This window comes from Loxodonta africana, chromosome 17, assembly GCF_030014295.1.
Source record: "Loxodonta africana isolate mLoxAfr1 chromosome 17, mLoxAfr1.hap2, whole genome shotgun sequence".
Taxonomy (NCBI): Eukaryota; Metazoa; Chordata; class Mammalia; order Proboscidea; family Elephantidae; genus Loxodonta; species Loxodonta africana.
In genome coordinates this window covers 66,188,736-66,203,694 of record NC_087358.1, presented here as the reverse complement: position 1 = coordinate 66,203,694, position 14,959 = coordinate 66,188,736, and positions in this window count along the sequence as shown.

The following is a 14,959-nucleotide window of genomic DNA, read 5'->3' as shown; positions in this document are numbered from 1 at the left end:
ATTTATGCCTATTCCCAAGAAAGGTGATCCAACTGAATGTGGAAATTATAGAACAATATCATTAATATCACATGCAAGCAAAATTTTGCTGAAGATCATTCAAAAGTGGCTGCAGCAATATATCAACAGGGAACTGCCAGAAATTCAGGCCGGTTTCAGAAGAGGACGTGGAACCAGGGATATCATTGCTGATGTCAGATGGATCCTGGCTGAAAGCAGAGAATACAAGAAGGATGTTTACCTGTGTTTTATTGACTATGCAAAGGCATTCAACTGTGTGGATCATAACAAGTTATGGATAACATTGTGAAGAACGAGAATTTCAGAACACTTAATTATGTTCATGAGGAACCTGTACATAGATTAAGAGGCAGCTGTTCAAACAGAACAAGGGGATACTGCATGGATCAAAGTCAGGAAAGGTGTGCATCAGGGTTGTATCCCTTCACCATACCTCTTCATTCTGTTTGCTGAGCAAATAGTCCAAGAAGCTGAACTATATAAAGAAGAACAGGGCATCAGGATTGGAGGAAGACTCATTAACAACCTGCCTTATACAGATGACACAACCTTGCTTGCTGAAAGTGAAGAGACTTGAAACACTGATGAGAATCAAAGATCACAGCCTTCAGTATGGATTACACCTCAACATAAACATAACATAAAACATAAAAACAATCAACATAAAACAATTGCCTCATATGCATGCTAAAGTTAGACAATGAATGAGGAAGACTGAAGAAGAATTGACGCCTTTGAACTATGGTGTTGGTGACGAATATTGAATATACCGTGGACTGCCAAAAGAATGAACAAATCTGTCTTGGAAGAAGTACATCCAGAATGCTCCTTAGAGGCAAGGATGGGGAGACTTTGTCTCACATACTTTGGACATGTTATCAGGAGGGAACAGTCCCTGGAGAAGGACATCATGCTTGGTAAAGTAGAAGGTCAGCGAAAAAGAGGAAGACCCTCAAGGAGATGGATTGACACAGTGGCTGCAACAATGGGCTCAAGCAAAGCAACGATCATGAGGGTGGCGCAGGACTATGCAGTATTTCCTTCTGTTGTACGTAGGGTCTAGGGTTGCTGTAAGTCTGAAAAAACTCTCCAGCACCTAACAACAACACATTGAAAATCTATGGAGGGAGTTAACTCTCCTCTTTAATGGTATCTGCAACTATTTCAGGTTAGTCCTTAGCTGAGGTACTCACTGGATAACCACATGAATTAAATTCAACTCTTCACCTAGTCAGTATCTGCAAACACCAGTGTAGCTGCACGAAGTGGAGAGAAACCATGCTGAATGCTTGTATTTTAAATTCATGATTGCCAATGTACTAATTGCAAAGGGGAAAATAGTACCTTTACAGCAGAGGAGACTGCAGGCATCATTTGCCCATGACAGGATGCTCCAGGAAGGACACAGCATCACTTATGTGGTATTGTCACCAACAATGCATACCATGATTAAATCGTGAGGAAACAGACAAACGCACATTGAAGGACATTGTATAACCTGACAGTACTTTTCAAAAGTGTCAAGGTGATGAGAGAAGGACTGAAGAACTGTCCTAGATTAAAGGAGACTAAGGAGACATGATGACTAAATGCAATGTGGGATAATGAATCCTGATCCAGAAATAGGACATTAGTGGGACAGTCTGCTAAACTTGAGTAAGGCCTATAACTAAAAAACGAAACCAAACCCACTGCTGTCGAGTCGATTCCGACTCACAGCAACCCTATAGGACAGAGTAGAACTGCCCCATAGAGTTTCCAAGGAGCGCCTGGCGGATTCAAACTGCCAGCCTCTTGGTTAGCAGCCGTAGCACTTAACCACTACGCCACCAGGGTTTCCTGAGTAAGGCCTATAGAATAGTGAATAGTGGTGGGCCAATGGTAGTTTCCTGGTATTGACAATTGTACTATGATTGTGTAAGATGTTAACATTTGGGGAAACTGGATAAAGAAAAAAAAATGTATGGAAATTCTTTGAACCTTTATGCAACATTTTGTAAGTCTGAAATTATTTCAAAATGAAAAGTTGAATAATTAAAGGAAAATAATGTAAAGTTTGTGGTTACTAGCCTAAAATGTTACTCAGCTACCACTTCATATTGTCCCAAAACATTGATTCTTTCAAACTCAGAGGCAATTCTTTTATATACTTTCCTTTCTCTACAACTCTTCTATACCGCCTTCCCCAACCTCATTTGTTATGAAAATAGAAGCAAACAGAACAGTTTCCCAGGCCCACCTCCCAACATCTGGGACCATTCCCTCTGCTTGCTCTCTTATTACAATGGATGTGCTTTCCTTGGTCCTAGACAAGGCCAAGCCCTCCACTTGTGTACTGAATCTCATCTTCTTTCTTATCTTTTCAAGAAAATTGCTCTGGAAAATCTTCCCTCTGTCTTTTGCATTTTTTTTTTCCTCTCCCTGTTGGATCATTCCTGGAATCATAGAAACATCCTATTATTTCTCCTCCATTAAAAAAAAAATTCTTAAGAGAGACTGGAAGGAAGGAGTGGGCTGTCTCATTAGGGGGAGAGTAATTGGGAGTATGTAGTAAGGTATATATAAGTGAGAGAGTGACTTGATTTATAAACTTTAACTTAAAGTACAATAAAAATTATAAAAAAAAAAAAAATTCTTGAGCCTACTTCCCCCTTTAGTCAGCTCCCACATCACTTCTCTTCTTCTGTTTTCAATAAAACTTTTGAAATTAGTTTACAGTTACTATCTCCAGTTTTGGAGCCCTGGTGGCACGGTAGTTAAGACCTTGGCTGCTAACCAAAAGGTCAGCAGTTCAAATCCACCAGCCACTCCTTGGAAACCCCATGGGGCAGTTCTGCTCTGTCCTATAGGGTCACTATGAGTCAAAATCGACTCGACAGCAATGGGTTTAGTTTTCTTGGTTTGTTTCCAATTTCTACCCTCCCATTCTTTTGGTGGTATGCCTGGGTGGTACAAATGGTTAATCCATTCAGCTGCTAATCAAAAGTTTAGAGGCTTGAGTCCACCCAGAGGTGCCTTGGATAAAAGGCTTGGCAACCTACTTTCCCCAAAATTATTCCCCAAAATTAGCCATTAAAAACCCTATGAAGCAGGTGGGGCCAAGACGGTGGAGTAGTCAGATGCTTCCAGTGGTCCCTCTTACAACAAAGACCCCAAGAAACAAGTGAATCTATTATATATGACAATCTAGGAACCCTGAACATCAATGGCAAAGTGGAGGAATCGGACCGAGCAGCTTAGGAAAGGAGAGATGGTTTAGAAGCAGTGAGGAGTAGCCAAACCTGACCTGGCAGGAACTGGCACCCTGCAGGCCAGGATCAGCTGGCACCAGCTGTGAGGCAAGCAGTGGCATTCAGGACAAGTTTTCCACATCAAGAGAGATTGAGCGGTGGAGACTTGACTCATGCCTCCAGAATCAGTGAAAAGCAGCTTTAAATCGACAAAAGATAATTACATGCGCCCAACTTATCATGCAGATCAAAAAATACCCCTTTGGGAAAAATCTCTCTCCCACTTACCTGCTCCCTTCCCTCTCTGCACTGGGTCTAAGCCAGCTTCAGAGAGTGCTGCATCCCCTGGTCCGGAAGTAGGACCCTACATGCACCCTGAGCCATTCTCCCAACCTTGGAGAGGGAATAAATTAACAAAAAGGGAAAAAATAATCTGCTGGGTCCCCTAAGCCAGGAACTCAGGGCAGACACAGCTCCTTTGCCTAGGCACCGGCATAAAGGGTCCATGGACTTTGAATGCTTTTTACCCCTGCATAGACCTGGTGTGGGCCCATTTCAAGAGAATAGGCCCTCATTAGTACAGTACAACAGGGTATATACCTGAAGTCTAACTTCAGCTGTTTCAGTTATATGGTGGAGAGGCAGGTTCGTGATATTTGACACAGCTCTGCTTATTAAGCACGGTCCTCAACTACCCACATTGGAGGCCTGAGGACTGGTGCTCCACCCATGCCACCTAGCCCCCATGACAGGGGTCCAAGAATAAGTGGTACCCCCCAAGTCTTTACACCAAACAGCATTGGGTGCATATAGTCCAGCTGCAAAACCTACCCACCTATGCACTTTAGGGAACAGGGACATGATTTCCTCACAGACACTCGGGCAGCTGTCATCCCCTGCCTTGCTCAGCATGTAACCTTCTACTGAAGTCAGATACCTGTGCCTGCACCAATCACCCCTACTCATCTAGGACTGTAAGTGAGAGCCTACACCCCACACTTGGTGATCAACTACCTGGGCACCTGAGCTGAATCCATTTAAGAAAAGTAAAAGGATCCCTGGGCTCACATACCTAGTAACAGCTCTAACCACCTGGTGACAGGACGTTAGAGCTTCAAAGGCACCAATAATCAAATTAGCTCACTAGAGAAGCCTATTTGAGCATATCAAAACAAAACAAGAAGCCAGGACACAGTAAGCAAACATAAATGAATACAGTAACTTATTGATGGCTTGGAGACAACAATCGATATCGAATCACATAAAGATGCAGACCATGATGGCTTCAGCAAGCTCCCAAAACAAAGAATCAAGGTATCTTCTGGATGAAGAGAATTCTTGAATTACTGCAGATAGAATACAAAAGATTAATATACAGAATTCTTCAAGAGATCAGAGAAAACGCAGAACAAGCCAAGCAGCATACAGACAAAGCAACAGAAGAACCTAAGAAGATTAGGGAAGAGCATAATGACAAATTTAACAGGCTACAGGAATCCATACAGAGATAGCAAACAGAAATCCAGAAGATTAACTGTAAAATTTCAGAGTTAAACAACTCAATAGAAACTCATAGGAGCAGAATTGAGGCAATGGAAGTCAGAATTAGTGAGAATGAAGATAAAGCACTTGACACCAACATATTTGAGGAGAAATCAGATAAAATAATTAAAAAAATGAAGAAACCCTAAGAATTATGTGGGACTCTATGAGTCAGAATTGACTCGATGGCACTGGGTGGGGTATCAAGAGGAATAACCTATGAATGACTGGAGTACCAGAACGGGGGATAACAGAAAATACAGATCGAATTGTTGAAGATTTGTTGGCAGAAAAGTTCCCTCATATTATGAAAGATGAGAAGATAGCTATCTAAGATGCTCATTAAACCCCACACAAGGTAAATTCCAAAAGAAAGTCACCAAGACATAATCAAACTCGCCAAAACCAAAGATAGAGAATTTTAAGAGTGGCTAGGGACCCAGGGATAAACGAAAAGTCACCTACAAAGGAGATTCAAGAAGACTAAGCTTGGACAACTCAGCAGAAACCATGCAGGCAAGAAGGCAATAGAATAACAAATATTAAGCCTTGAAGGAAAAAAATTGCCAGCCAAGAATTGTATATTCAGCAAAACTGTCTCTCAAATATGATGGCAAAATTAGGACATTTCCAGATAAATGGAAGTTTAGGGAATTTGGAAAAACCAAACCAAAATTACAAGAAATACTAAAGGGAGTCCTCTGATTAGAAAATCAATTACATCAGATAAGAACCCAAGACTAGAACACAGGACAGAGCAACCAGGTATCAACCCAGATAGGGAAATCACAAAAATAAATCAAAGCTAAAATGCCAAAAACAGGGAAACAGAGACATCATTATGTAAAATGTGACAACATTAAAACAAAAAAGAGGGACTAAAAAAGGTAGTCACAGATTTTTCATATTGAGAGGAAGTCTAAGCAATATAAAGAAATAAAAGATTGGTTTAAACTTAGGAAAATAGGTGTAAATATCAAGGTAAAAACAAAGAAAACTAATATTGCTACACATCAAAATGAAAAACATAAAAACTCAGCAAATACAAAATCAACAACAATGAAAAAGAGGAAAAGAAACTACAGAAGGAAAAATGACTCAGCACAGAAAATTGAGTGGAACAAAGAAACTGTCAACAACGCACACACAAAAAAGACATCAGAATGACAGCACTAAACTCATACCTATCAATAATTACACTGAATGTAAATGGACTAAATGAACCAATAAAGAGTCAGAGAGTGGCAGAATGCCTACAAGAGACACATATTAGACTTAAAGACACAAACAAACTAAAACCCAAAGAATGGAAAAAAATATATCAAGCAAACAACAATCAAAAAAGAGCAGGAGTGGCAATATTAATTTCTGTAAAATAGCCTTTAAAGTAAATCCACCACAAAAAATAAGGAAGGACACTATATAATGATTTAAGGGTCAATACACCAGGAGGACATCACCATAATAAATATTTGCCCACCCAACAACAGGGCTCCAAAATACATAAAACAAACTCTAACAGCATTGAAAAGAGAAACAGCTCCACAATAATAGTAGGAGACTTCAACACACCACTTTTGGTGAAGGACAGAACATCCAGAAAAAATCTCAATAAAGACATGAAAGCATCTTTTCTGATCATAAAGCCATGAAAGTAGAAATCAGTAACAGAAAAGCAAGGAAAAAAATCAAACACATGTAAACCGAACAACACCTTACTCAAAAACTACTAAGTTATAGAAGAAATTAAGGATGGAATAAAGAAATTCACAGACTCAAATGAGAATAAAAACACATCCTTTCAGAACCTTTGAGACACAGCAAAAGCAGTGCTCAGAGGTCAATTTATATCAATAAATGCACACATCCAAAAAGAAGAAAGGGCCAAAATCAAAACATTAACCCTACAACTCGAGCAAATACAAAGACAGCAGCAAAAGAAGCCCTTGGGCATCAGAAGAAAGCAAATAATAAAAATTAGAGCAGAATTAAATGAAATAGAGAATAGAAACACAACTGAAAGAGTTAACAAGACCAAAAGCTGGTTCTTTGAAAAGATCAACAAAATTGATGAACCACTGGCCAAACTGACAAAGAAAAACAGGAGAGGAAGCAAATAACCTGAATAAGAAATGAGATGGGTGACATCACAACAGAACCAACTGAAATTAAAATAATCATAACAAAATACTGTGAAAAATTTAACTAACTCTAACAAATTTGAAAACCTAGAGGAAATGGACAAATTTCTAGAAACACACTACCCACCTAAACTAACACAAACAGGTAGAATAAATAAACCTATAACTAAAGAAGAGATTGAAAAGGTAATTAAAAAAAAAACAAAACTTCCAACAACAACAAAAAAGCCCTGGCCCTGACAGCTTCACTGAGAATTCTACCAAACTTTCATAGAAGAGTTAACACCACTACTGCTAAAGGTATTTCAGAATATAGAAAAGGATATACCTCATGAACTTAGACACAAAAATCCTCAACAAAATTCTAGCCAGTAGAATTCAACAATATATCAAAAAAATAATTCACCATGACCAAGTGGGATTCATACCAGATATTCAGGGATGGTTCACCATTAGAAAAACAATCAATATAATCCATCACAGAAATAAAACAAAAGACAAGAACCACGTGATCTTATCAGTTGATGCAGAAAATGCATTTGACAAAGTCCAACATCCCTTCATTATAAAAACTCTCAACAAAATAGAGGAATAGAAGGGCAATTCCTCGGCATAATAAAGGGCATTTATACAAAGCCAACAGCCAGCATCATCCTAATGGAGACAGTCTGATAGCATTCCCCTTGAGAACCGGAACCAGGCAAGGATGCTGTTTATCACCACTCTTATTCAACATTGTGCTGGAGGTCCTAAACAGAGTGATTAGGCTAGAAAAAGAAATAAAGGACATCCAAATTGGTAAGGAAGTAGTAAAAGTATCTCTATTTGCAGACGATATGATCTTATACACATAAAACCCTAAAGAATCCACAAGAAAACTACTGGAACTAATAGAAGAGTTCAGCAAAGTGTCCTGATACAGGATAAACATACAAAAATTAGCTGGATTTCTCTACACCAATAAAGAGAACGTCAAAGAGGAAATCGCCAAATCAATACCATTTACAACAACCCCCAAGAAGATAAAATAGGAATAAATCTAACCAGAGACATAAAAGACCTATACAAAGAAAACTATAAGACACTACTACGAGAAACCAAAAGAGACCTACATAAGTGGAAAAACATACCTTGCACATGCATAGGAATACTCAACATTGTGAAAATATCTATTCTACCCAAAGTGATCTACAGATACAATGCAATCCCGATCCAAATTCCGATGGCATTTTTTAATGAGATGGAGAAACAAATCACCAACTTCCTGTGGAAATGGAAGAGGCCCTGGATAAGTAAAGCATTACTGAAAAAGAAGAACAAAGTGGGAGGCCTCACTCTACCTGATTTTAGAACCCATTATACCACCACAGTAGTCAAAACAGCCTGGTACTGGTACAACAACAGATACATAGACCAATGGAACAGAATTGAGAATCCAGACAAAAATTCATCCACCTATGAGCAGCTGATATTTGACAAAGACAGTCTCTTTAACAAATTGTGCTGGCATAACTGGATATCCATCTGCAAAAAAGTGAAATAGACCCATACCTCACACCATGCACAAAAACTAACTCAAAATGACCAAAGATCTAAATATAAAATCTAGAACAATAAAGATCATGGAAGGAAAAATAGGGACAATGCTAAAAGCCCTAATACATGGCATAAAATGTATACAAAACATTACCAAGAATGCACAAACACCAGAAGAGAAACTAGATAACTAAAAAAAAACTAGATGCTCCTAAAAATCAAACACTTACGCTCATCCAAAGACTTCACCAAAAGAGTAAAAAGACTACCTACAGACTGAGAAAAAAAATTTGGTTATGACAAATCCAATAAGTGTCTAATCTCTAAAATCTACAGGATACTGCAAAACCTTAACAACAAAAAGACAAATAACCCAATTAAAAAATGGGCAAAGGATATGAACAGGCACTTCAAAGAAGACATTCAAATGGCTGACAGATACATGAGGAAATGCTCACAATCATTAGCCATTAGAGAAATGCAAATCAAAACTACAATGAGATACCATCTCACCCCAACAAGGTTGGCATTAATCCAAAAAACACAAAATAATAAATGTTGGAGAGGTTGTGGAGAGATTGGAACACTTACACACTGGTGATGGGAATGTAAAATGGTACAACCACTTTGGAAACCGATTTGGTGCTTCGTTATAAAGCTAGAAATAGAACTTCATACAATCCAGCAATCCCACTTCTTGGAATATAGCCTAGATAAATAAGAGCCTTCATACAAATAGATATATGCACACCCATGTTCATTGCAGCACTGTTTACAATAGCAAAAAGATGGAAACAACCTAGGTGCCCATCAACAGATGAAGGTATAAACAAATTATGGTATATTCGCACAATGGAATATTATGCAACGGTACAGAACAAAGATGAATCCATGAAACATCTCCTAACGTGGAAGAATCTGGAAGGCATTATGCTGAGTGAAATTAGTCAAAAAAGGACAAATATTGTATGAGACTGCTATTATAACAACTCAAGAAAACACACAGGAAAACATTCTTTGATGGTTATGAGGGTGGGGAGGGAGGGAGAGGGATATTCACTAACTAGGTAATAAGACGGGAATTATTTTAGGTGAAGGGAAGGACAACACACAATACAGGGGAACTCAGCACAACTGGACTAAACCAAAAGCTAAGAAGTTTCCTGAACACAACCAAACTCTTCGAGGGATGGAGTAGCAGGGGCAGGAGTCTAGGGACCATGGTTTTGGGAGACATCTACATCAAATGGCATAACAAAATGTGTTAAGAAAACGTTCTGCATCCCACTTTGGTGAGTGGCATCTGGGGTCTTTAAAAGGTCACAAGTGGCCATCTCAGACACATCAGTTGGTCTCGACCCACCTGGAGCAAAGGAGAATGAAGAACACCAAAGACATGAGGAAAATATGAGCCCAAGAAACAGGACCACATAAACCAGAGACTACACTAGCCTGAGACAGGAAGAACTAGATGGTGCCCTGCTACCATCAATGGCTGCCCTGAAGGGAACACAACAGAGAGTCCCTGGTGGAGCAGGAGAAAAGTGGAGTGCAGAACTCAAATTCTTGTAAAAAAAACCAGACTTAATGGCCTAAGACTGGAGGGATCCAGAGTACATGGCCCCCGGACTCTCTGTAAGCCCAAAACTAAAACGTTCCTGAAGCCAACGCTTCAGATAAAGATTAGACTAGACTATAGGACCTAAAATGATACTGTTGAGGAGTGTGCTTCTTGGCTCAAGTAGACACATGATACTAAGTGGGCAGGAGGCGAGATGAGAAGGCAGAGGGGGACAGGAGCTAGTTGAATGGAGACAGGAAATACAGGGTGGAGAGGAGGAGGGTGCTGTCACATTCTAGGGAGAGCAACTAGGGTCACATAACAATGTGTGTGTAAGTTTTTGTACGAGAAACTGATTTGAATTGTAAACTTTCACTTAAAAAAAGGGTGGAGAGAGGCTAATAAAAAAAAAAAAAAAACACCACTTCTGCACACAGTTCAACTCTAACACACATAGGATCGCCCTGCGTATGAATCGACTTGACGGCAACTGATATTATTCTTTTGGGAAACCACTCTGATGGGACTTCTGCCCCACCCCTCCAGCAAACTACTCCTAAAGAAGACTACTGATGACCTCCTCCATGTTTCTGTACTCGGTGCTAGGCTTCCACACCATCCACATTGCCTGGTTTATCCTGTACATCTCTGGGAGCTCCTCCTTAGTTTCCTTTGCTGGTTGCTCCCTCTTCATTTTCCTAACTTGTTATGTTGTGATACCCCAAAACTCAGAGCTTGAGCCTCTTCTCTTTTCTCTGTACTCACTCACTAAGTGATCTCCTCTAATCTCGTAGCTTTAAATACTTCTATATGTTGATGACTCCAAATTTATGCCTATAGCGTGGACCTCCAGACATCTATCCAATTGCCTACTCCACATCTCCTAACTGGAAATCTAATAGGCATCTCAAACTAACAGGTCTAGAGTTGAGCTCCTGTGGTTTCCTACCCCACGCCTGACCTCCAGCTAGTCTCCTCCACCTCAGTTAATGATAACTGCATCTTTCCAATGGCTCAAGCCAAAGGCCTTGGATTCACCTTTGACTCTTCAGTTTCTTTTACTTCGCAAAGAATCTGTCTGCAAATTCTCTCAGCTCTGCTATCAAAATATACGCAGAATCAGATGACTTCTTGCCACCTCCACTGCTAAGACCTTGCTCCAAACCACCATCATTTCTCATCTAGATTATTACAACAGCCTCCCATCCGGCTTTGCTCTCCTTTGGTTTAATTAGGGCATAGCAATCAGAAGGATCCTTTTAAAGTGTACATCAGATCCTTTTAACTCCTTTGATTAAACTGCCGTTACTGCAATAGCTTCTCATATGACTTATTTTAAAAGCAAATACCCTGCATGACCAGGCCTTTCTGACCTGAGCTCCTCCTTCTCTACCTCTTTCACTTTATTTTAGCACATTAGCCTTGAAAATAGCAGGCACTTTCCCCTCAAGGTCTTTGCACTTGTTTTCCTTCTGCCTTGAATTCTCTTTCCCCAGACATCGTATGGCTTGCTCCACTTTCACTTCCCGGCTGTCAGTTTTCCTCCTGTTTCTACCTTCTTTCTAAGTAAGGCCTTTCTTGTTTGCTAAATTTAAATTTTCAATTCCACATCACCACCCCTCCTCCCTTAAATGCACATGAACACGCATGTGTACGCCCGTACACAGATACACAGACTTTCTCTTCCTCTTCTTTGCAGTAATTTTTTTCCCCCTGGTGGTGTAGTGGTTAAGAGCTACGGCTGCTAACCAAAAGGTCAACTGCTAAAATCCACCAGGCGCTTCTTGGAAATTCTATGGGGCAGTTCTACTCTGTCCTACAGGGTCGCCTTGAATCAGAATTTACTCGATGGCTATGGGTTTGTTTTTTTTTGGAAGACTTATTTCTATCTAATATGTATCTTATTGTGTTTATTGTCTGTCTCAACTGGAATGTGAACTCTATAAGATCATGGACACTTGCCTGATTTGTATGCTATTGTGTCTTATGAAGATATCTGGCGCGTAGTAAGCCCTCGACGGCAGTGGGGTTTTTTTTAGTGGAGTAAGCACTCGATAAATATTTGTGGATGAATGGATGGATGTAGGAGTGTACACTGGAACCTCAACACAAACTTTGGTGAAATAGGCTTTGAGCCAATGTAATCGTCCATGTTTTGAACCACTTTCAGCAGTATTTCACCATGATAAGTTAATTTCTCAAATACCTACCCTTATTCTGAAATAACATTAAAACCAAAAGGCCAAATCCATTGCCATAAAGTCAATTCTGACTCATGGTGACCCTACGTGTTACAGAGTAGAACTGCTCTATAGGGGTTTTTGTTTTGTTTTTACTGTAATTTTTACTGAAACAGATCAATAGGCCTTTCTTCCACCATGCCACTGGGTAGGTTTGAACTGGCAACCCTTAGGTTAGTAGTTGAGTGCAAATGTTAGTGCCACCCTGGGACCTGAAATAACATTAGGCATTCAATATTTTCCACGCCAAAGATTTTCTCCTAGTTCTAGCTGCTGATGGTGGTTATGATTGTGTAGGTGAAGTCCATTTCAATATTTTGCATGATTTATTATTGGCCTTGTAGATTCTTTTACTGTTCTCCAGTCTTTTGCACTTATTGCACAAAAAAAGGTTAATAATGTTTGTAAAGCACAAGCAAATTTACCATGGAGCAGAGGTTGTGTATTAATGACATCCAGATGAATCTGGGTCCCAGATTAGCCAAGATGATGTTTAATGTTTTAAAATTCATTGTCAATATTTTAAAAATCAAGTGATTTCTCATAAAAATCCAGATTTCTGGTTTCTGTCGAACAATCAAGTTTGCATTCCTTCTGCTACTACCTTTAGAAAGACATGCATTTCCAGCGTAAGGCAGTCCCCGCCACTTACACTCAACCCACTTCGCTCAATTTCCTTACCCCTCTGGGTCTGGAGGCATTTGAGATTGACTCAAGCCATAGGCAGGGAAATGGTTTAGAGACTAAAACAACACTGAGCACTTACTAATGCCACCCCCTGGGGAGCACAGAGTTGGCATACTTATTCTGAAGCGTTTCTTCCTACCTGTGAACATTTATAAAATAAGTGTTTCTAAGTAGAGTAGCTTCAGTATATCTACTACCAAATGCAGTTTTGGAGAGTCCATGCTTCATTCGTGCTAGTGCTTTTTTCTTTCTTCCTCTCTTTTAAGTAAAAAACATATATTTTATCTTTCATTTGCCTTCGTTTATCTTGATTTGGACAGGAGAAAGTGATAGGAAGGAAGTTGAGGTGGAAAGGGACCCTTCTCCTTTCCATGTTCGCATTTCTCTGACTGGAGTTCATAAAGAATTAGGAGGCCTTTGTAAGGTTGAAGCCCTCTGTCTTAGTTGTCTAGTGCTGCTGTAACAGAAATACCACAAGTGGATGTCTTTAACAAACAGAAATTTTGTTAAAGACATCCACTTGTGGTATTTCCTCCTTTCTAGGAGGCTAGAAGTCCGAATTCAGGGCGTCACCTCCAGGGAAGACTTTCTCTGTTGACTGTAGGGGAAGATCCTAGTCATCAATCTACCCCTGGTTTAGGAGCTTCTCAGGGCAGGGACGTTGAGTCCAAAGAATGCACTGTGCTCTCTACTCTTCTTTCTTGTTGGTATGAGATCCCTCCCCTCTCTGCTGGCTCGCTTCTCTCTTTTATATGTCAAAAGAGATTGACTCAAGATACAACCTAATTCTGTAGATTGTGTCCTGCTTCATTAACACAACTGCCACTAATCCTGCCTCATTAATATAGAGGTTAGAATTTACTACACATCAGTTCACAAAATGAAGGACAACCACAAAACACTGGGAATCCATGGCCTAGCCAAGTTGATACACATTTTGGGTAGACACAGTTGAATCCGTAACACCCTCCAATGTGTAGAAAACTGACACAGGCCTTTGGGGTTGTGACAGGAAATACTCAATCACCCAGGTTAAAATGTGTGACCACTTATATATTTATCATGTTTCCTGGCTACTATATCATTCATCAAAAAGAGGATCTCCGTCTACTTGTTAACAAGCACTCAGCCTTCAGCTATGGAAAGTAGGTGGCCAAAGGACAATGGGAAGGAGAAGCAGAACTAGTTAAAATACCACTGAGGTTTTGGAAGAGAAGTTAGGTTGTTGTTATTGTGAATTGCCATTCAGTCAGTTCTGATTCATGGCGACCTCATTTACAACAGACCAGCCCTGCACCATCTTCACAATTTTTGGTATGCTTGAGTCCATTGTTGCAGCCACTGTGTATTTTGAGTGTCTTCCAACCTAGGGAGCTCATCTTCCAGCACTGTAACGGACAATATCCTGGAAGAGTAGAAGAACTAATTAAATGTCACTGAGGTTCATGCCTGGTTACTTTGAATTGGAAGGAAGAGGTATGATATAAATTGTCATGGGCTAGACTAAGCATTCCACAAGGGCAGAGAGTATGTCCCTCTTACTCTGTGTTCTCAATGTCTAGCTGAGTACCTTCTGAACAGTAGGAAGAATGAATAAATGAGTGACAGAATTTGGTGTTGTGGTCATTGTAGGCTGAAGAAAGTTTTCTGATTTCCTGGGCACATACACCCTAGGGTCTCATTGACAGAAACAGTGCTCGCACATTGTTGTATATGGAAATGGATTGTAAATATTCCTGTTTGGTTCAAGGGGTGTCATTTTTAGTCATGATTTCCTGCCCCTGCGTAGGATTCTTCTCAAAATGACCAGAAGCTAAATGGCACATGCCTTCTTTATTGAGACTTAACCTTTACTGGGCACAGAGAAGCAGGAATAAAATGTTCTTTCACACCAAAAAATTGATCAAAGCTGCCTGTCATTTTTCTTCCTCTTAATTTTAGATGTCAGTCCTTGAACTTCTTCTCATTTGCTTCTAAGTGCTCCCTCTTAGAGAGCTGCCC